Source organism: Calonectris borealis, chromosome 1 (genome assembly GCF_964195595.1).
Source record: "Calonectris borealis chromosome 1, bCalBor7.hap1.2, whole genome shotgun sequence".
Taxonomy (NCBI): domain Eukaryota; kingdom Metazoa; phylum Chordata; class Aves; order Procellariiformes; family Procellariidae; genus Calonectris; species Calonectris borealis.
In genome coordinates this window covers 210,196,285-210,219,737 of record NC_134312.1, presented here as the reverse complement: position 1 = coordinate 210,219,737, position 23,453 = coordinate 210,196,285, and positions in this window count along the sequence as shown.

The window sequence follows — 23,453 nt, the reverse complement described above, 5'->3', positions numbered from 1 at the left end:
TTTTTACTCTTAGAAACGAAAGTTGAAAAATTATATGTTTATTTTTCCAACTTGTGGGGTGTATTTGCTCTGTTAACAGCAGAATTTTTTTTTTTTTTATATTTACACCTTGCTTTTGTTAACAGGATAGTGTATCCCACTTGAGCTCCAAAAAATCTTGCGCATTCTTATAGGTATAATATTTAGGTCTCTTCTCCTTTCCTGTAGTTCCATCATCTTCCTTGGGACTGAACAACTCTCAGAGCAAAACTGTGTGTTTGTGGAGGTAGTCACGCAGCCTAACTTTGGACATCCACCTTCTGATAGCTAAGTTGGGAAGCCAAGCTTTCTCTCTAGTAAACAGAGCGAGAGAAGCTCTTCCAGAGGGCAGTTCAGACCATGTCCAGACTCATGTGCCAGGGCAGGTTCTGAATTTCTAGTTCTGTTGCAGCATATTTTTCCTATCAGACCTGACCTGCTTCCCTGAATTTTCTTTTAATAGAAACCAAGGCACCAAACAGGAGAAGAGAAACAGAAAAGGAAATTCTTATATCATCATTATGGCAGGTGGACACCCAAGGTGCACACAACATTAGGGAACACTGTTGGGTTTGGTTATGAAGAAGTAGCCTCACTGGAAAATTCATAGGTTTCTTCTCTAAAATGTCCTGTGGAAGAGTCTAGTATCTGCCTCCTACTGTTGTTTTTTCTGACAGAAACTAAAGAATATCAATATTATCTAAAGTCTCACACTAGGTCTGTGTCCCCTTATTTTTTTTTTTTTAAGGAATTGAGTTGAAACATTCACTAACACTAAAAGAAATATTCATTTTTTTTATACCTTTCATAATCAAAGTAAACATTCATATGTATGCACAGGACTCTCGCAATTTACTTCGTATCTTATAGGCGCAATTTCAGAGTATACAGAAAATTCACCAGGCGAAAGTTATGCACCTACTGCATCTATTAGTGTCTTACAGCCACTTTGAACAGGTGCTGTGTTCAGCAGCTGCACTATGTAAATTAGTTTACAAGCATTTTAATTCCATTCATCACTGACGTATCTACCAATCCATGCTCTTTCAGCTAATCTACCATTATCCATGATAATTTACCTCAGTCCTGTTCTTAGCATAGATTTTACCCCTGCTACACATCAGTATTGTGTTCAAATTGTGATACCAATAATCTAGACTCATTGCAGTGGTACACATGAGCCAGTTTCCAGACTGACAGCTGCTTGTCTAAAATATTATCTAAAATAGACCTCAGCTAAGAAACCCTCTAGAATATCCTCACTCAAGCTGCGTAATTTCTACTTTGTAGTTGATGTTGATTTGTCAAGATTAAGTGCAAAAAGCATCCTGCTTTTCAGCTGGCCGTGACTCACAAAACGTATCCCAGGTTTAAAACATCAGATTGGAAAGGTATCACACTGTCAAGCCATACTAAGACCTCTTTTTTGGGAGAGATTCCCAAAAGCAGTAGATTGCTTTCCTTAATGGAGATGACAGTTAAAATGTTACAAATCAGAAGAAACTTGTACTTTCTATCAGCTGCTGAAATGTTTAAAAACTGGTGTCTAAGTCTCAACGTTTTATTTCCAAGGATGCAAATGAATTTGTCTTGGGGAACTGTATTCAGCACCTGTAAAGGCAACTGCAAACCTACAGGACTGTGTGACAGCACAGTCCCGGGCTGAGATGCAAGCATCCTTCATTTTCAGAGCATTTAGCTTATTTAGAAGTATCCCCCATACCCCCAAATCCTCACAGTTTAATCAGTTTATCAAACACATCCATGCAGCTTGAAGCCAATTGCTTTTCCCAGTCACCTCAGCAGCAAACATACGGTTTCAGTTTTCTACGAAGCCTCTGGGGTATCCACGGTGCACTTTGCGTGGCTGTCATTCCAACTCCTGTTCTGTCAACAGCACCTTCATGCTGGGAGTGCTATTTATGGAGCTTCCTGAATTTTTTATGGGGACTCACACCTCTCTTTTGGCAGCAGAGTCACACCCTGAAAATCAGCAGTATCACAGCTGTCTTTACCAATTCAGTATATAATTTGCACAGGTGCTTTTCTGTGAAACAACTTTCCTGAAACATCAGACTGCAGCCTATTTGGATGTACTAAAAAAAAAAATACATCTCAACATCTATAATTTTGAAAGGGAAATTGTTCTCCCCTTCCAGTTATTTGGGTTATTTTTTTTTCCATTCTCAAAGCTGTGTTCAACAGGAAAAAGAAAGCATTTATTTCATGTAAAAGTCGCTGCCATGTTCTTTCCCTACCCATGCAATAATCTTTATTGATAGAAACAACTACTAGTTCATTCTACTACCAGCTGTCCTGAAATCCCTGCACATACTACTCATCAAAATATCAAAGCATTCACACTTTAACACTTCAATGAGCAAAAAAGTTAACCTTAAATTTAATATCCATTCTATTTAGGAAAAAACTTAATGCTAAATATGTCTTAAGTTGTATCATCAAACTAATAATTTACAGTGAGTTTTCAAATGGGTCAAGACACCTACTTGTGGGTAAGTGACCTGAGCCCTAGTTCTCCACCGACTACAGTGGGAATATAGAAGTCTAGCTCACATACCGACTGTTTCATTTAAGCAGTTTGGTATGCTGAGTCCTATTTCAAAGTGGATCATATCCTTGACATTTTAGGCAGATTCCATTAGAAATGGAAGTTTTCAGAAATGCAAATATTACAGTCCCTCTTCTCAGTTTGTTTTTTTCAGGTATCTTTAGGTGGGCAAAAAGAGACTCTGCCAGCAGATTATACAGAATTTAAAAGTACAAAACAATTATTTATTGACTAACAGATAAAAAAGGTAGCTGAGATTTAACTTTAGATGCTCACCACTCCTGACCAAGCACTTAGGAATTGACCTGGCAACTATCAGACAGGCAGGGAAGGGTTGTCCTCTGCAGCTCCTTGGAAGGGACCTCATTGCTGCTGAGTTGTCATCTGCCACCAATCCCATCAACACTGATGATACCATGACTCAACCTAATAACCCAGTGCTTCCTGACTAGTCCCCAGTTAGACCAACTAGTCTGACTAGCATTCCTGGGGGCAGGGCTGGGGAAGCTTGGTTTTTGTTTCCTTCTTTTTTTTCGTGTTGGACATTTCCGTGTTGATGTTTTCCACCTTGAACCCTTAAGCCAATTCCAATCTGGCATCACCAGTCCTAGCTCTGTCCATGATTTTACCTTTCTTATCTCTCTACAACCTTTCTCTGCCATCTGAGTCAAGGTCACGCAGCTGTACCATACCAGAGCTGGATCTTTGATCCCTGGTAGACAGACAGCTAAAGTCCTAGGGACAGGGCAGTTTACAGCAGGGTTACAGACGGACAGTTACAGAGTGCCTAATTCTGGAGGTCCCTAATAAACTTTAAATCTACAAAGTTACACAATTTTAAAACTCTATCTGAAAGGTACCTAACTTTAGAAACTTGTCCATGCGCAGAAATACCCTTGTGTAGAAAGCTAGACTCCTAGAATTCCATTTAATAGCATAAATATAGGTTCCTATTGTCCTTTTCAATTTACAGACATATCCAGTGCATCCAGAAGAGAATATCAAATGTGACATAGGACACTATAACGTTTGAGAGGAGAAAGTTGAAGTTGCAGGGGAACCTACAGCATCTCAAATGCCACTTGGCATCTTGGTTGGACAACTGAATCAAGTCCTAAGATCTGGGATTCATCTCACCTGCTTTTAGATATCTGAGTGGTCAACTGAGAGAAAGATGCAGTTTTAGAACAAAATTCCTCTAACTTCTCTTAGGTAGAGATCTCACCTTAAGGTGAGATGAATCATATCCTATAAATGCCTATTTTTTCTCATGTGATTATTTAAGACAGGTTATAAGGCCAGGTCAGAGATGATGCTGACACTGTAAACTTCTAAATTAAGTGAAATTAAGCTCAGCTGCCACCTGTTTAATTGCAATGCAGGGAGGAGGCAGAGAAAGAACAAAGTTCCATCTATGCTCTGCGAGATGACTGATATGTCAGGATTGCAGACAGGGGAAAAGGCAAAAAGAGGATACATCTGCTCTCCTTTCTTCCTACTTACAAATTATCTTTTAAAAATTCCAAATTTTCTGTTTATTTTCAGCATCATTTCTGTGGTAACTTCTGATCTCTAGATAATTTGGTAATTATTAATTTTGTTGTTGAGTATTAAGAATTTAAACTGGTTTATAGGTTGCATGTTATATTTCTGTTCCTTCAAAGGTTAAGCTTAAGATTTCTGAAGATTAAGATTCTGAAGCTTAAGATTATTCCTGAATAAAAAGTCAGTGATTGAGAATGTCCTATGATATTTGCTTAACGTTTGTTACTTAAGCAAACTACATACCATATGCACAGAAATTTAGCACAAGAGGCAGAAGAAAAAGTCAGATCACATTTGCAGGTTCTCTTTAAATTAACTGTTGGAAAAATGCTAATTATAAAATTTTTTTAAATTATTGAAAGAAAAATACAATTCAGTACCTAGATCTCCTTTTAGTCATATGGATACTGATACTACATCTCATAATAGGACCCTAATTTTCTTCTGTACAATGATTAAGAACAAATTTGTTATTTGTATCACTGGAAATGTTGTGTTATTAGGAGAACCTGATTATCCTGAGTTCTTACAAACACCTTTGTCCTCAAAGCTGCATGCTGACCTCAGAACTCAGCTGATTGATTGGTGGAAATTCATTAAATGATGAAATAACAAAATACATGTAGTTGGTTATAATGTCTGGCACTGCTTGATCAAAGCGAATCTGAAGACTCTAACTGATAATCTGAAGGATTTATCACTTTGCCCGACATTCTGCCAGCACTCTGCCTAACGCAGCCCAGAATGCTGTGGACATTCTTAGCAATGAGGGCACATTGCTGGCTCATTGTCAACTTGTCCACCAGGATGCCCAGGTCCTCTCGGTAAAGCTGCTTTCTAGTTGGTTGGTGCCAGCCTGTTGGTGTCTGGAGTTATTCCTCCCCAGGTGCCAGACTTGGCATTTCCCATTGTTGAATTTCATGACGTTCTTTTCGGCCAAATTCTCTAGCCTGTCCAGGTCTTCTGAAAGGCAGTGCGGCTATTATCTGGTGTACCACACACTCTTCCCCATTTTGCATCATTTGCAAGCCTGCTGAGAGTGCACTCTGTCCCATCATCTAGGTCATTAATGAAGATGTTAAACAGTATTGGCACCAGTATCTAGCCTTGGGGTACACAACTAGTGACTGGCCTCCAGGTGGACTTTGTGCAACTGATCATAATGCTTTAAGCCTAACAGATCAATCACTTTTCAGTGCAACTCACTGCCTACTTTAGTCTGTTCTTCATCAGTTTGTCAATGAGGATGCTGTGGGAGAAAGTGTTGAAAGCCTTGCTAAAGTCAAGATAAAAAATATCAGCTGCTCTGCCCGCATCCACCCAGCTATTCACCTCATCACAGAAGGCTGTCAGGTTGCTTAGGAATTATTTTCTCTTCATAAATACATGCTGACTACTTCCAATCATCTTCTTGTCCTCCATGCTTTTGGAAATCTCTACAGCTTCCTGAGAGGGGGAAGAGGAGAGGGACGTGCTGATCTCTCTCCCTGGTATCTAGTGATAGGACGTGTGAGAATGGTTCAAAGCTGCACCAAGGGAGGTTCAGATTTGGCATTAGGAAACATTCCTTTACCAAGAGGGTGGTCAAACACTGGACCAGGCTTCCTAGAGAGGTGGTCAAAGCCCCAAGCCTGTCAAGAGGCATTTAAACAATGCCCTTAACAACATGCTTTAACTTTTGGTCAGCCCTGAAGTGGTCTGGCAGTTGGAGTAGGTGATCATTGCAGGTCCCTTCCAACTGAAATATTCTATTCTATTCTATTCTATTCTATTCTATTCTATTCTATTCTATTCTATTCTATTCTATTCTATTCTAAATCATTTCCAGGATTATTTGCTCCATCACCTTCCCAGGGATCTAGGTGAGGCTGACCAGCCTATAGTTCCCTGTGTCTTTTTGCCTTTCTTGAAGATACAAGTGACATTTACTTTCTTCCAGTCTTTCACTGGAAGTTCAAGAATTCAAGCTAAAATGATGAGTTTATCTATAGTGACGAAGGCACCAGCACGTGTTCAAAGAGAAATCCCTGGCACAGAGATGGAGTGGACAGGGACATCAGTAAAGTCTCAAGCCGTCTGCAGTAATTGTGTGTCAGGGTCCCATGGCTATTACTGCTCATCATAAAACATATGGCTAGAGCAAGTCAGAGCAGGGAGAGCAAAGTTCAACAGAAAAAGTCTGCAAGGTTAATCCGTAAAGCCGAAGACTGGCATGTCACACAGCTTTGCTAATTACCAACCCTGTTAAAATGCTTAACTAAGACTAGATGGGAATGGAAAACAAATGGAGGCCTAGCTGTAGTAGTATTTTTGATTGAAAACAAACAAACAAACAAAAAATCCAAAAAGCCGTTCTGAAACAGAGTTCATAACTGTCACTGATGCTTTCACAGAAAAATGTCACTGAACCTGTAAAGGGATGTTAATGCTGCCATCCTCTCTTTCCCGCTATTTGTTCTCTCTGCTCTCCTCACCCCTGTTGTCCAGCAGAAAATTTAGTCTCTGAATCGATACCACACTCCTACATTTGTGAAAATGTTCATTTATAGCCCAAGTGCACCTTTAATTATCCCAATTAATTAATTAGTTTCTGCTACTAGTACAGTGATGACAATTTAGAGTGACAAAATATCCTGTTAAAGTATTTCTTGGCATACAAAGCAATTCCAGGGGAAAAGGGAAGCTTCCTCTGGGAATGTTAAACTATACAAATTGTACACATTTTCAGGATTATGACCATAAACAATCCTCTCACTTTTCACCAGACATGCAGAGATTTAAACACTTAAACCTAAACAAAATACTATGACTTTCAAATCTGCTGAATATCTGTTTTTCCTCTTGATGTTTGGTGCTAATCCTCTGAAAATGAGGCTTTTTATAGTAAGTTCTTTAAATCAGAGAGCAGAAATGGGATATATTTCCCCAAACATCAAAAGGCAGATATAGTTGTCCATGCATAGTCATCTAGTAACATATGAAGGGTCCTAGGGTATCAAAGACTTCTGCATGGGGCTGGCAGAAATGACACAGGAGCTAGAAGAGATCTGTGCCCTACTAGACCGATAGCTGAAGGCAAGGAAGCCTTCAACTTGTGCCTCTCAAATGTCGGTAGGTGTGTGGGCAAGTGAGTTCAGCCCCAATTGTCCAGATATCAAAACAAAGCTGGCTGTCAATGCTCTTCTAGAGACACAGTCTGCTCCAGAAGCAGGTTCATCTTGTCCTATAAGAGAGCTGAAAGAGGTGGAATGAATCATAGTGTAAGTTATTTCTCTCTTCTTCAGGAATTTGGACTACTAATTCAGGCTACATAATTAACGTTCAGCCAACTAAATTTAGGAGATACTAACCCCATTCAGTCGGTTATTCAGGACTTGATTCGGCTTCCCTAACATAAGTGTTTCATGTTGTTTGACATACCCCAAGGAATCTTGCCTGGTCTCCAGAAGGACATGGTCTTCCTGAGGCCTCATCTGCCATTCACATACAGCTGTCTGGGGTCTGGGATACCTCAGAGTCTCAAAAATGGCACTGGTGCCTGTATTTAAACAACCAAGCCTGGCCCCTTTTAGTAGTGCAATGGGAAAACAGTGCTCATCCTCAGTGTATAGAGAATTATTCACCCAAACACCTGAAGCCAGCATGACAAATGGAGACAGAATGTATTGCGGGACTCTGAAAGGTGTTCACGCCCTTGGACTCCCAGGTCTAATCAACTCTCACAGATCAGAAAATTATGCATGACATATTGAGTACCCTCCACCGAGTCAGAACTCTAAGCCGAACTAGAATTCAGATGTCCTGACTTCCAAACCTCTGTTAAAATATGCTGCACTATTCGGAATGGACCAGATGCACTACTCATTAAAGATCTATGCGGAGAAGATTTCTATTGATTTCAGCTATAGGTCTGACTCAATATGAGCTATTCCTTCAAATATAAATACTCAAATACTTCAAAGGTCCATGAGGCAGCCCGGGAAATACTCCATGCTGTATGATGATTGCTCTGTCTTTTTGCTGTTTGTTTCTTGTTCTGGAGATCAATATTAGAGATTTGCTCTTAGAAGAGTTAAGAGCCCTGTTCTTAGTGATTGAATTGCTCCATGATAATCTATCCCCTTGAGCTATTATAAAAACTGACTTAACAGTGTTGCCTAAATGACATTTGAATATGATGCAGCTGTCTGAATCATATTGTTATAACTACCTTTTGATTGCCAGAAAAACAATTCAAATCATTCTTTTACCATTCCCATTGCTATGATGAAAAAGCACCGCTCTGAAAAAAAAAAAAACAAACAAACAACAAAAAGCACAGCAAAGAAAAGAAAGGCTTCTGAAAACACTTTTTTTTTTTTTTTATGCTGGGCGACCGTATCCTTTAAATATCTTTTTTGCCTTTCTTAAGCAAAGCTTTTGAATGCATTGCATTGATATTGTTCTAAAATTCTCTTCTCCTAATCAGATCCAAATGCAGATCATTAATGAGAAAAATCACCATTAGTTTCCAAGTCATTATGGGAGCATGCATTCCCAAATTAATATAAAAAAGCATGACTGCTAAGAGTAACAACTTGGAGAGACTTGTATCAAACTACTTTTGACTAGGAAAAATAGGCCAAACTATAAACTGATCTATCCACCTTGTACATGCTGAGCTGAGGCAAGTCCTCTGGAGATAGCTGCACTTGCCCCAAGGACAGTATCAAGGACATCTTCATGACTAGAGTGAAGGCTGCACAGACAAAAAAACCGAGCATTCATCCAGGGTGTTGTCAAAGCTCACACCCCTGAAACGGTTTGTCTCCATGTTTTTAGCCTGTTCAAATGAAATCACACGTTGCAGCACACCCAGACAAGCTGTCTGCCAGCACCCCGCAGAAAGCCCATAAGGCAGCTACGTGGACAGGATGCTCGTGGCAGGTGTAACATACCATCTGCACAGCCATCTGGAGACCACCCTTCCTCCGGGTACAGACGTAACACCAAGGCCTCATTCTTCTTCCACTCATGAGAGGGAATTTCAAACAACTCTATCAAAGTCACTGTCCACCTCCCCTCCATGAAGGTTTCATTGATGAAAACAGAATCAGGGCCCTGACCTCAGCTGAGAGAAGGGTACTCAGCACTTGGCTGAATTTTGAGTTTTTCCTGCTAGAGGCTGTGATACAGCAGCAAGGAAATAAAACCTAGCTGACAGAGAGAATTTATCAAGCCTGTTAATAAATATTTAGTATAACCAGGCAAAGTGCCTGGAAAATATGCCTCCAATGCAAAGCATGTATACAGAATAACCCTTTATTTCTATAAATCCTTTTCCTGTGAAGGCAATTTCCAGAATATCATCTTTCATTGGATCCAAACCAGCCTCAAACTTCTTCCTTTCTATTCTGGTCCATCTTTGATGCAGCTTTAATTAATATAGGATCACAGGATGCAGTGGAGATTTTCATGGAAAGTAACTCTGATGCTGGAACAAGAATAACAGTACTTTAGGAACATGGCTTTATTTCCTTTATATAATGTAGTCCAACCTAGGATTCCTTTCTTTTGTATTCAGATCCTTTTTAAATTTCTCTGTGATACTAGTAGAAAGAAAATCTGATGAAGAATTCTTGCTTGTAAAACCAATAAAAAATGTAATAAATCCAAAGGTTCTGATCCCATTTTTTTTCCGTGTCACATGACTTTTCAATGAAGTTATTTTATGGCAGTGATGCTGACTCTATGGCACAAATGCTAGCACCAGCACACAGTGCTCCTGGCTATGTCAGTAAAATCTAGCTGACTTAAAGCATTCATCAGGCCTATCAATAAATATTTTAATATAACCAGGAAAGTATGCCTCCAATGCAAAATGTAGCTGGAGTAACAGTTTATTTCTATAAATCCCTTTGCCCTGAAGGTAATTCCCAGAATGTATCTTTCACCAGATCCTAAAAAGGCCAAAACATCTTCCTTTCCATTATTCTGGGACTATTGTGGCAGGTGCATCCCACAGGACATCCCAGAGACTTATTCCATATGTCATGCAAGACTGAGGAGCACCTTAGAAAGCTCTGGTTTCTGCTCCCCACCCTGCTCACCTGTTGAGATTTTGCCCCACTAGGGGATTTTGGACACCCAGATCTCAAAGACTCTAAAATACACTAGAAAATGAATGTGATGGGCGTGTGTATTTCTAAAAGCTAGGCTTCAAGTTAAAGCAAGCACTTCTACTTCCTCTATGTTCAACCAAGAGAGAATGGCATTTTCATATGACTATTCATCCCACCTCTCAAGAGTTGTCTGCCACAGGATGACTTATTTTCAGGAGAGGTTCTCTCATTGCACCCACTGACTTTAGAGGAATTGTAGATCACCAGTTAGGGAGAGGTGCCTAACTTCTGAATGCATCAAGCGCAGTGAGATGATTCTCTGTTTATTATTCAAATTAGGTTTTTCTAGCGAACTTAGTAATGACTTTCAGGTTTGCTCCTTTGTTAAATATAAAGAGATAGCAGTAATTCTTCACCTACCTAATACATATATTAGGCAGTAAACACATAATTGATGCAATCTTCCCCTTCCAGGTTGATATTCAAAACCATCCTTAAATCTTCTTGACCACTTAGTTGTACCAAATAGCTTTCCAGATCTCTTTAGACTCACCAGAGTTCATCCAGAATTATTTCTGCACACAGGACCAGTGTCACAATTATAAAGAACATTGAGTACTCATCTAATAACCTGGAATAGTCTTCTCTCCCTTAGTTAGCTGCTCTGTTGTCTCCCAAAATATTTTAAAACCTGAAACTATGGAAATTAGTTCCCCACTTAAAAGCACTTTATGGATCATAAAGACTTTGGCACATGACAGCCACAAAACCCTTCTAACATGTACTGGCAAATCTGAGTGCTGGCTGCTTTATTCCACTTTCAGCTGGTGAAATAAGCTACATGGGCAAAAAAAGGACATTTTTGTCTATATAAGTACAACTACATTAAGGGGTTTTGTTGCCTAGGCCAAAGATCGCACCTCATCACTGTTTCACCTCATGCCTGTTTCTAATAGCTGTACAAGTAGGAGGTTGCAACGCATAAACAGGTAAAGGACAGATGTTTGAGTAAGAGACCAAATGTTAAGATACTGAGCATCCTCAGTTCCCATGAATAAAGAGATTTGGCCAATTCATATAATGCATCTCTGGTTTAGCAAAGCGTATAAGTGTGTGCTTAACTTTAAGCATGCGGCTAAATCCCACTGAAAACAATAATAGTTAAATATGTACTTAAATGCATTATTGTAGGAAGACTGGATTACTCATGTACTTAAGAGCTTTGTTGTATCAGAACTTTTGACCACCACAGAATTCCCAATTTCATCTATTGCCTATCTGGATCCAACATTAAAATAGTCAGGCAAAACATTCACACAGGTTACCACAGCATACCAAAACTTCATCTGCATCCAGAGGGTAGGCTACACTAATTTTGTTTCAAAGGGCACTCCTTGTATTTCTTCCAAAAGTTTTATCACAATAGCTAGTGATACTGATGCTAGGAAATGAAAACCTATAAATTGCCTGCCTGGTTAGATGCAAACTACCCCCCCTCCCCAACTAATTAGTTCATCCATATGCAAATGTTACAGTTAAGGACTATGGCTCTGGAAAGTTAATAGCTTAACCAGTGTATCAGAAGGCTAATGACATCTCCTGCCAGTTTTCTCAAAAATGCATTTCAGGGATATTAATGTTATTACCAGACTGATAAATAGACTTTATCCTCTGAGCTCATATGAAAGTTTAAGAGGGGGGAAGTAGAGGAGTAAGAGAATGATTATATTTGTTTTATACACAGGGGGAATCAGGGACTATGCCATGGCTCCCTTTGAAATAAATTGTATTTGCTCTTTTTCCCACTTTTGGCATTTCCAGGTGCCTGTCTGTTTTTAACATCTTCTTCAGCCTCAATAAATTTGTTGAAACAAGACTCTGTCATACATTCCATGAGTCACAGCTGAAAAATAAAAGTAATCCCTAGTGTGATAAATGCACTTGAGCTGGAGACCAGGAAAAAATGTATTGGTTTTTAAAATTGATGGTGATACACTTTAACAATTTTTTTCCAATCTTGTTTTGTTTTGAAACTGTCAGAGAATGTTCACTGAATATTTTGTAAGCAAAACAACTTTCTCCTAAGGCTATAAAAATAGTACTTTGGAAAAAAGATACTTTCCTAATGATGATTAAAAGAATCTGTGAACTCAGGGGAATCATTAATTCAGATCAAGCTCTCAGGCTACATTTTCACCTGAGGAGGTAGAAAATATTTGTGGTGCTGATTGCCTGAACCACCTCCCCACCGAGACAGACACGGGATATCAGACAGAAATGGTGTTATCTTCTTACGGGGGCAAACACAAGGGTCAGGCATGAGCATCTATTGTACACACATTTTTTTTCCTGCTCATGTTAATGCCTTGCAGTACCTCAAAATACCTGCCTCAATCTCTTTTCATATGCACTCCCACTATCTCATTTTCAGGCATTTATTGGGCACTTGGGATGACAGCATGTGAACCGCACAGGTAGTCATGAACATTGCATGTCTTTGCAAACCCGAGGTAGAACTTTCAGGACTGAAAAGAGTCAATGACAAAACAGACTCAAGAATTTGTCTGAGGACAATTTGGAGGAACGCCTGTTCTGCAAACAGGTCAGGTGAGGTTGGGCCTTGGCACACAGCACGGTCCCTCTGAAGGCCCAGGGCTTCATGATTATTTGGTCGACACTCTGATTAACTTAAATGGGAGTGCTGTTTGAGCAATGTCTGTAGGGTCAGATCTTACAACTGGATTTAATTAGTAGTGCCTTATTGTTTAGCCAGAGATGGTTTGATGATTTGTATTCCAGACCTGAGCCTCCAGGAAGCTGACACATGGGTCTCTCTTTTTTCCTTTATATTTCTACTGTCTTTTGCCATCATTTGCAGATGTTTTGTAGCATATTATCCATAGGCATGGTAAGCTGGTCGTCTTCATAATCTCTCTTCTGTTTTATTCACTTTAAATACTAAAGTCTTACTATTTGTTTCATCCCTCAGTGCTCCCACATATTCAGCTGCTCCAGTTCTTTCTAGAGTTGCTCCCTCTGTTGCAGCACGGCACCAGTCTACTTTCCATTCTCTTTTTTTAACCTAACCTATGAAAAAAACCAAAACCATAGTTATTTTGGAAAAGAGTAATTTCTTGAAGTTCTCAATCTATCACAACAGATCTGGAAGGGATCACTGAATGCATCCAAAACACTTACATGAAGTAACACAGTCAGTAGTAAAGTATACCATGTGAAAGGACAAGATCTCCCATTGTAACCCCTCTGTAGCATTGGCAAGAAAGAGTTCTGCAAAGTAGTGAATTTTAAACATAAAATAATATGAGTATGTCCTCATAGTAATTTATTATAAAAAAAGGTAGATTTTCACGACAGTACTTCCAACAAGGCTTGAATACGACAAGATTCAACAAAATAGTTTTAAAACTTATATAGTAAAAATATTTTGTGTCTTTTGTAAGAATATCATAAACCTATTAAGAAACTGCCAGTTGCTCTAGATACCCTCTTGTCATTCTCTTGAGCCTGTAGTTACTATTGCATAATGTACCTGTTCCAGTTGGATCTCCTGATGTAAGTATAACTTGAATCAGGTCAGCTCTTAAACATAGCTTCAGCGGGTCATATACACATATTTAATTTTTGCACATGCTAAAGAGCTTTTGTCAGAAGCCTTTTGCTCAAGTACAGTCAACTTTACACTCTTGGTATTGCTGAGCTATGTCAGTGCCAAAGCTGAGAAGAGATTTGAATTCTCATCTCCTTGGAAGAAATTAATCTCATGTAACTTTAGGGATGAGATTCAATGCCAGGTACAGACAGTTGACTTCAGATTTCTACAGCATTGGAGTCTACATGTAAACTCCAACTACCATCAATATAGACACCTACACCTGATCAGATAGATGAATCACTCTCTAGACTCCATTGATTGTATTGATGAGAGATACAAAACAACTGCCTAAAGATATGTTCCTAGTACCATTTAACCCCCCATAGAGACTTACAAACATCTGTACAATCCTGGCAGCAATGACACAAGATCTATGGAAGACATCTGTCATTGTGGAGTAAAACACAGAGGCCAGCTGATACCCTTACTCTGTTTCAACTGATATTATATGGCTATGTGCAGACAACTGAATCAAGACTTCCATTGACTATACCCACTGGAGAGTGTAGACAAGTGTATATCCCTACGTGGGGGACATTTAAATTTAGGTTTCTTAATCTTATGTTGAATGCCAGCTAGGCTAGGTTTTTGCTTCCAACTCAGAGTGAGATATCCAGAACTGGTGTCTTGCATTGCTCAGATTGCTACCTATCATGATATGGGGGTAGGAGTGCTGAGACTGAGATCGTGTTACCACTAACTCAGGGTTTGCATTAGGCAGTCAACCTCACTGTGCTACAGAATCTTAGCAAATATATCCTGACTTTCTCCAGATCTTGTTATCCCAGCCTCGGTACTGCATTGCTCAGTGACGTTCTGGTCAGGGCAGAGCATAAACAAAACTACAGATGGTTTAAGACTTCTCGCTAGCATACACAAAAATGAACTTTGCAGCCTCACGGATAAAGACAAAATAGTTAATATGCATCTCTTCCTGCTCCTCTCTCCTTTAACTCCACTGTTAGGATGGTCTGCCACCAGTCAGGAAGGTAAGGCCAGGGAAGGCATTGGTGTTCTGTGTTGTCCTGGTTTCGGCTGGGATAGAGTTAATTTTCTTCCTAGTAGCTGATATAGTGCTGTGTTTTGGATTTAGGATGAGAATAATGTTGATAACACACTGATGTTTTAGTTGTTGCTGAGCAGTGCTTATACTAAGTCAAGGACTTTTCAGCTTCTCATACTGCCCTGCCAGCGAGGAGGCTGGGGGTGCGCAAGAAGCTGGGAGGGGACACAGCCAGGACAGCTGACCCCAACTGACCAAAGGGATACTCCATACCATATGACATCATGCTGAACAAAAAACTGGGGAAGTTGGCTGGGGGGGGCATGGCCGCTGCTCAGGAACTGGCTGGGTATTGGTCAGCGGGTGGTGAGCGATTGCATTGTGCATCACTTGTTTTCCATATACTTTTATAATTAATATTATTTTCTCTTCCTTTTCTGTCCTATTAAATTGTCTTTATCTCAACCTATGAGTTTTACCTTTTTTCCAATTCTCTCCGCCATCCCACCGTGGGGGAGTGAGCGAATGGCTGTGTGGTGTTTAGCTGCCGGGTTAAACCATGACATGGGTACACAGGTGGCAGGGCCATGGCCATCCATTATTGTAGCTGGGAGGCTCACTTAGTCCCTCAACCTTCAAAGAGGATAGCATGTGGAGGTGCCACTGATTTCACTGCTACATATTACCTTCCTCCCTAAGAAAATTCTTACAATATCTACACGTAAAATCTGGAAGAGTGACTAGCATTGGACTGTGCGCATGGACCACTGTTCACCCTTCCAAATCTTCCTTGTGAACCTCCTTATAGCCCTCTAAAAATGTCAGTTTTCTCTCTCTTTAGCTTTTTAAAGTCCTATTATCAATTATTTCTTACACAAAAATATCAGCATAGGGGGAGGGGGGCTGGAATCCTTTCTCTATTCAAATACCAACCCTTTTACTGAAATCTGAATAAATTATGTCTCTGTTTTAGCCTCAGAAATGGTCTCAAAGAACTTGAGTTCCTCTGAAGCAGTTGCCCACTTTTGAACTCAAGCCTATTCTTTATCATATTAAATATTTCTGAAATGCTGCTTAATCCCCACCTCTTATCAAAATTTCCAGCATCTTTCCTACAGGCTTAGGAACTCTTCAGGTCTGGAGTGAATCTTACAGATATCTGATGTCTGGAGTCCGTCTGAAGCATGGACACAAAAATATGTTCCCTGCTGCAGAATCTGTTTGACCCTTTTGGTTGTCTGCTCTGTATTCTCAGTCTTCAGCACGGTGCTTTAAAAATAAGAGGTGCACTACAGCTCCTGTAAAACAGGCTTGAGCTTCGATTTAAAGGAAAGGGAAAAACCTTAAGAATAGCAAGTCTGAGCATTATGTCCTTTGTCCTAGGAAGTGGTTTTAGCACGTTATGTCAATTTAATATTGAGCGTGAGCCACTAAGGAACTGTGAAAATCCCAACTCTATTTATGGGGAAGCAGTATGTACTATCATTTTGGCCTGTCCAGAATCAGGAATAGGATTCACATGGGACTGCAGTGTATCAAAATTCAGTGAGCTGTTCTCCCAGGGTGTTATCTGACAAATACTAAGCTGGCATTCTGAGAACTTGTTACAGTCACAATATTTTTTTCATTATTATTTGCATTGCAGGTGTACCTATGAGGATCAGTGAGCCATATTTACTATCCGTAGTAGGGGTACATCAGAATCAGGTGTTCAGAACAATCCATTCTGCCACTTAAGGAAATACTCAGTTTTAGTCTAAGTGTTTTTCTCCTCCCTTTTAAGATAAAAGTTTGATTTAAGCATTCATCTCAGGATTGCCTTGAGCCTACTGTGGCTTTGGAAATACCCACTTTTGATTATTTTACCATATGTATTTTATTTGTAAGATGCTGATGCAAAGAAGTAACGCTGAACAACCTACCCTTTCCACTGTAGAAATACAAACAAGAAGATGCTCCCTGCCCCGAGGAGTTTGTATTTGCAGTATAAAAGAACAGATAGCAGGTGGATAGAAGCAGACTGGGAAGGCAGACGATTGAGCAGGATTTCTTGTTTACCTGCCAAAGTTCTGACTAAACAACACTGCAATTCTTTCAAATGAAAGGCATAAGTTATTATATCTTTACTACCTTAATCTTGCTTGAACACAGTCTCATACTTTTAAACTGCAATCAATATACATTTTTATTATGTTTCTATTCTGATATTCTAGGCTTCCAAAAAAACTTATTTCTTTCTCCTGGTCTTATAACCTTTTATAACAAACCACTTACACTGGTCTGTTTTATTTCCATGTTTATTAGCAAAACAATCTTTATGAACAACATCATCATTTTTCTCTGAAAGGTCTATCTCTCCTTCACTACTTCATCTCATTTCCTTGTATTCAGTAAATCTGAAGTGCCCTCCATGTGTAATACTCTTACCAAAGTTAATGTTATTTCACAGTACTACTTTCTACTGATTTTTTTTCCATGGCTATTTCATGGTCTAGTTGTTCTTTCTTGTTATTGGATAGCCTGGTGCATAGCCTTGTTTATTTTCTAAACAAGCTCCCACCTTTTAACAGCCACTGTCTATTCAACCCCAAGACTGAACAGTTAAACTGTGCAGTGTTGTATTGCACACAATAAGGATAACAAGGACTTAAGTGACATGTTTCTAAAAACAAACAAACAAACAACCCTCTGATTTAGTTATAAAAAACTGCATTATGCACACAAATTTGGATTTTTTTTTCTCTTAGAATTGAGCAATAATCACCTTATATGAATGCATTTTCCTTTAATTTTTTTTCCTGTTGTTGAAAAAGGCAAATACAGAGAGCAGAAGAAACAAACTCATATGAACACAAATCCCTTAATTAGGAACCTAGCATTCCTGGTAACATCAAGCCTTATGCAATAATATTCTGCTAAAAGAAAAAAAAAATCATTAAAAAGTTCATTTTTAGCTTTTCTTAATGTAGTTTATTAGTGTTTGAGGAGGCTGTGACACGCACGTGGGGCCCAGAGGTGATACACGGCCAAGGGGTATGTAGCATCCCCTTAATAGCAGAGACCTAGCCTGTCTGCCCTGTAGGACTATCATAAAACTATGTGGACCTGAACCAGTCCATGACCACTGACATGCAGGGCAGGGTTTAGTGCTTGTGCCTTTCTCATTTAGATGTATAGACATAGCCATGGCATCTCCAGTTCTTTTCTCCTCTCCCAGCAGAGGAAACTCAATTCAATAAATGGCAAAACACCCAACACAAGATGATTTTAATGATCCCTTCTGGTCATGATCTCTTCCTGATGCCTTCATAATGATCCCTTCATCCATCAAGCTAAAAAATCATTCTGTAAATAGAAATATTGAGGGGGATAACTAAAAATCAACCAATATTAACTGTTTCCTACCCCTGTGGAAATCTAAACTCTGATGGACTCTGGTAACAAAATTGGGTAACAGCAAGCTCTTTTCACTCCAAAATATTATCATCAATAGAAAGGAAGTCTGTGTATTTACTCTCTTTTCTAGTAAAATACATCTTAGGGATCAAATAACAGCAGTCCCTTAATCACATTCTTAGGACAATTTTATCAATGTGCAAGTCAAACACAACTCTTTCAATGTGGGATTCAGAATAAAACTGATATAACTGTTCCTATTATATCCTTCTGAGCATTCAAAGTTACTACACGTTTTCTGTCTCACTCTTTTCTGCCTCTCTTGTCATATAAGTAAGTTGTCCATAAACCCGTAAGATCATGCTGTCCTAGAGTGCATGCCTGCTGTTATTATATCAATTTTCCAAAGCTCCTGGTACTTGCATATGCAAATTGTAGCCATGATGCAATTTTCTGTTGATGGACATATTCCTGCTGTTAATATCCACAGAAATCTTGATGTGTATCTGTTGTTTTATCTATTGCCTCCAGTCTACCATAAGTCTCCAGCCATATTCATTAGATTCAGTTAGTGACATTCTGCCCTGTGAGAATCTGTCAATATAAAATAGGCACAGTAATGCTCAGAAAATTGTCAAAATAAACACTTTTTTAAAACAACATCAGATGACTGAAATCACAGTAGACTAAGATTCATCAGTTCCCATGTACTTTACTTATTCAATAGTATAAATAAATACATATAATTTAAATAAATAAAGCCTATAAAATAAATAGAAAATATAGAAGGAATGTGGCAGGACCTAACAGTGTCATTTAATCCATTACTCTTCTTTAAAACAGGACTGCTGACACTTAAACTTATGTTTGATGCGTTTCAGCATTCATTTCCTTTTGAAAATAGACTGTTAATATTTTTGCTAGTGTTTATTTATAGCTAGCATTTCTGGATGATTTAAGAATTTTCATCCTTCCCGCTCTCTATGCCTTTCAGTATTTCCATTCTTCTAACTTCACCTGATCCACATTCACCATTGCAGCTGTCTCTCCCCTAAAGCTGTCTCTGGTCAATTTTAAAGAGTGAACTTTTATTTTTATTAATTACTTTTGGTCAAAATTCTATTAAGAAATGGCAGAATATTTCTGCCTGTTTCCTGGTTTCTTTCAGACTGTTTCTCTAATTTATTAAGATCATCTTGAATTTTAGTCCTGCCCTCTGACATACTTACAGTTCCTATAAGCTTGATGTCATCTGTGGATTTAATAAGCATAGCCTTGATTTGATTATGTAATTTATGTCATTAACAAACCAGAGTGAAGGGAACTATGCTTGCAATTGGACAGGGAACAAGTGATAACTTTACCTGGTTACGTGCCACTTTACACTCTTCTCCAACAGTAATTTTACTTTTGATATGTCTCCCCAGTTTGCTTACAAGAATGCTGTGTAAGACAATATCAAAAGCCTTAGTGAAAACAAGATATATGATTATTGCTGCTTCTTTGTCTACATGACCCCTTATTCTTTCATAGAAGAAAATTAGATTGATTGGCAAGATATCTTCTCCTTGGCAAATTCATCTTTGCTGATACTCTCCTCCTTGTTACCTTCTAAGAGCTTGCAGGTCACTTCTGACTTTGTTTTAAATTTTTTCTAGGATTTGAAGTGAAGTTGACTTGTCTATAAATTTACACTTCATTTTTTCCTCCCTTTATACAGTTATACATTAAGATTGCTCCTTTCTAGTCCTGCAATACCTTACCTCCACAAGTTCTCAAAGACAACTGTTAATGTTTCTGAGACTGCTTCAGCCCATACTGAGATCAGGATCAGAAGGTCCAGACAAACTGAAAGCCAAAATACTGTCAAGCATGATCTGTTTCTGTTCTAGGTTGAGCTGTTACTCATTGTTGCTAATAACGACTTTGCCACTTGTCATAAGTAACCTTTATAATTAACAGTGAAAAAAAAAAATCCTTTACCTTTTCAGTTTTCCTTACACCATTTAGTGATAGCTATTCCTTTGCACTGAATAAATGTCTAACACTTTCCTCTGGGCCTTCTATTGCTGCTAAGCCAGTCAAGGAATGATTTCTTGTTACCTCCAGTTTCTCTTGCTAGCTTCAGTACATTCTGCATTGTCCATTCTGATTTTTTTTTTGCTTTTATGAGGTCTTCCTTAACCTTTATGTATATCTATCAAAATCTCCTGGGTTTAGAAGTTATTAGTGGCACATAGAAAGACAGAGAGAAAGAGAACAAACTTTATGAAACTGCACTGGATGTTATCTCTGAGGGATGCCTCTGCTCGCACTAAAGCCCATTTGCAGATAAGAATGCAGTCCTACCCTACGTAGCCAGCTGAGTCAAGTCTATACAGTTCCAGGGATTCCTGCTGCTGCACTAACCACTTTGGAGCTGCGGCTCCCCAAAGCACTTGGCATCAACAAATGAAAACAGCTACAGCCTGCTGAAAACAGCATGTTCGGTTTTGCATTCAGTGTGTAAACTGTAAGCTGGTTTCAACCATATTTTGTTACCCTTTGAAATGTTTCCTCAATAGTAGGTTGCACCATCTGTTGCACTGTTTGCCTGCATGTTTTGCTTGTTAAACTACTCCCCCAGCAGCACACAAAAGAGGAGAAACAGCGGTGATGCCTTTCAGGAAGATGTCTCTGTCCTCCGCCCACCTCCTCCCACCCCAGTGTTGCACTGCACACAACAGATGCTCCTCTAGTCCTACCTCATGCTTATTTATTTTAGGACCTAAGCCAAAGTCCACTATAAAACCTCAGAGGCTTTAAAATTTGGCCATCTCTTTCCTCATGAAGCCTATACGTGTGTTTTATGTGTTAAGGACAGAACACCACACATGCTAACGCAAAATGTTAAGATGAATCACCTCAAGATTCACCAGGGAGCCTGAACACCCATTTAAATATGGGTGAAAGTCCTATGTTGATCAGATGTCAACAACCTTCCTTTTCTCAACAAACCTACAGACAGAATGATACTTACACCGCACTAGTATGTACTCTGCCTCCTGGTTAAATGCTGACATATTGTCAAGACATACTCTGTCTTGGTACAGGTAATGAAACAGGGCTTTTCTTTCCTTTCCATCAGTTGCCCTTCATCCTTAGTATCTAAGCAGCAGGAAAACCTTATATCAGCTTTTCTTCTTTCCTTCTTTCTTGGTGTGTTTATTAAAGCTGAGTAAATAGCATACAATGATTTTACACAAAATATTCTCTGAAATGTTGACAAAGCTTTGCACTATACTATATAATCCCAAATTATTAACTTCATGAACTGGATGAATGATGGAAGGAAGGGGAAACCCAGTGAATAATGCATTCAAATATAACTGCAGAAAGCTCTGAGTAAATTACGCGATGGAAACATCTTCAGCCAGCTCTGCTCTGAATAACATGACATAGTTTCCCCGTGGCTTTAAGCTACCTCAGCAACAGGGACCAGTGAGGAGCTGAACTCACTGAATGGGAAATGTTTTTTCAGGATATACATTTGACAGAGAGCAAGGCCTCTGTCCCAACTCCTATCAAGAAACTTCGTCCTACAGGAATACAAGACCTAAATATCCTTTACCGAGAAATAAACATTTTTTCTTGTGCCAGCTTCTGCCCAAGGGTAATATCCACTGCACATGGCCATAGGATTGATGTGATACATTAATATGACTCTCTAATTTCTCCCTACAGCTGCTGTCTTAGAAAAGTAATGTCACATCCTTGCTTTTTCTTGAATTCCCAGACAAGAGATTGTCATACAGACAACCATATATATTAACCTGCTACCCAATCCTGGATAGTAAATCAATTTAAAAAACTCAACAAGGTCACCACAATTGAAGCTTGATGGCAGTGTTTGAAATATTTCTTATGAAACAGGATGGCATCCGACAGATGAAGGAGAGATGTCCATATATGTCACTCCAGGCTTTCTTTTAATAAACAGAGAGAAGCAGGTATTTCTAGAGTGAAATTAGTGTCATTCTGAGTAGACATTTGAAACAAATCAGGTGAATCATATTCTAAAATGCTGATTACTCTCCATTGGCTGCAAATGGAAGCTAAGATGACTTCTCTCTGATACAGAAACTAAACATGTGGACACCTAACCTGAGTGAGATGAATCCCACCCACACACCTGGCTGCACACAGAGGCAGATGTAGGCTCCATAATAGAGCTATGTCATATAGTGTGGGAGCACATACCACACCAGCTGGTACTAATGTTCCCTGAGCTTCCCTGGGAAATCTGTCCCAATATTTCTGTGTCCAATATGGTCAATCAGATACCAAGAGAAGATCTGGCCTCTTGGAGTTTATTTCCTCCTCTACAAGCTTGTCCAGGTGGCTGAGCCCTGATCAAATATTTATAGAACTAAATATTTCTCTTCTCTGTGGGAGGGAAACAGTAAAAGTACAGATCCTAATTTGTTTTTGCAGAGGGTTGGAAGTAATGACAAACTGGTCATTAAAACTAAGCCTCTTTTTCTTTCTTTTTTTTCTTTCATTCTTTGCAGATGCAAATAAACTTTCCAAGGACAAATCTGAACCCATAAGTTTCTTTCTCATAAGAAGGTTGGCAGGTGAGTAAGGTTGCTTCAGGAAATCTGCACTGACTTTTCTACCGGAAATACTTCTTGGATTATTAGCCATAGAATTTGGTAGCTCCCAGGAGTCCCCATCACTGAGCAGGACCCACATAGTAGCATCTGCACAAACACAGACAAAAGTCCCTTTTTCCAAAATTTTGATGTTCTAAGGCAAGAGACAAAAACAGACAACTTCTCTTCAGAAAGTGAGGTTATTTGAGATCCATTGTCTGTAAAAATACATTGTAGTTACAGCTATTTTAATTAATGAAATTATGTTAGGAGACATTCCCGGGCACAGGAACTCATCTTACTTACAGAGCTAATACTTTTCCAGGCATATTTTTGTTCCATGTCAACTAAGTTTATCAAAAATAATTTCTGGACAGGGTTCAGGTAGACAATTGTATGTGGCCACCCTGTTTTGGAGAAGAACAGCATACGTGGTACAGATGTGGGCTGTTCCACATCAGTATCAAAAAGCAGTCCTAGGTATATTTTATTTACTAGAAATGACATAGCCTTA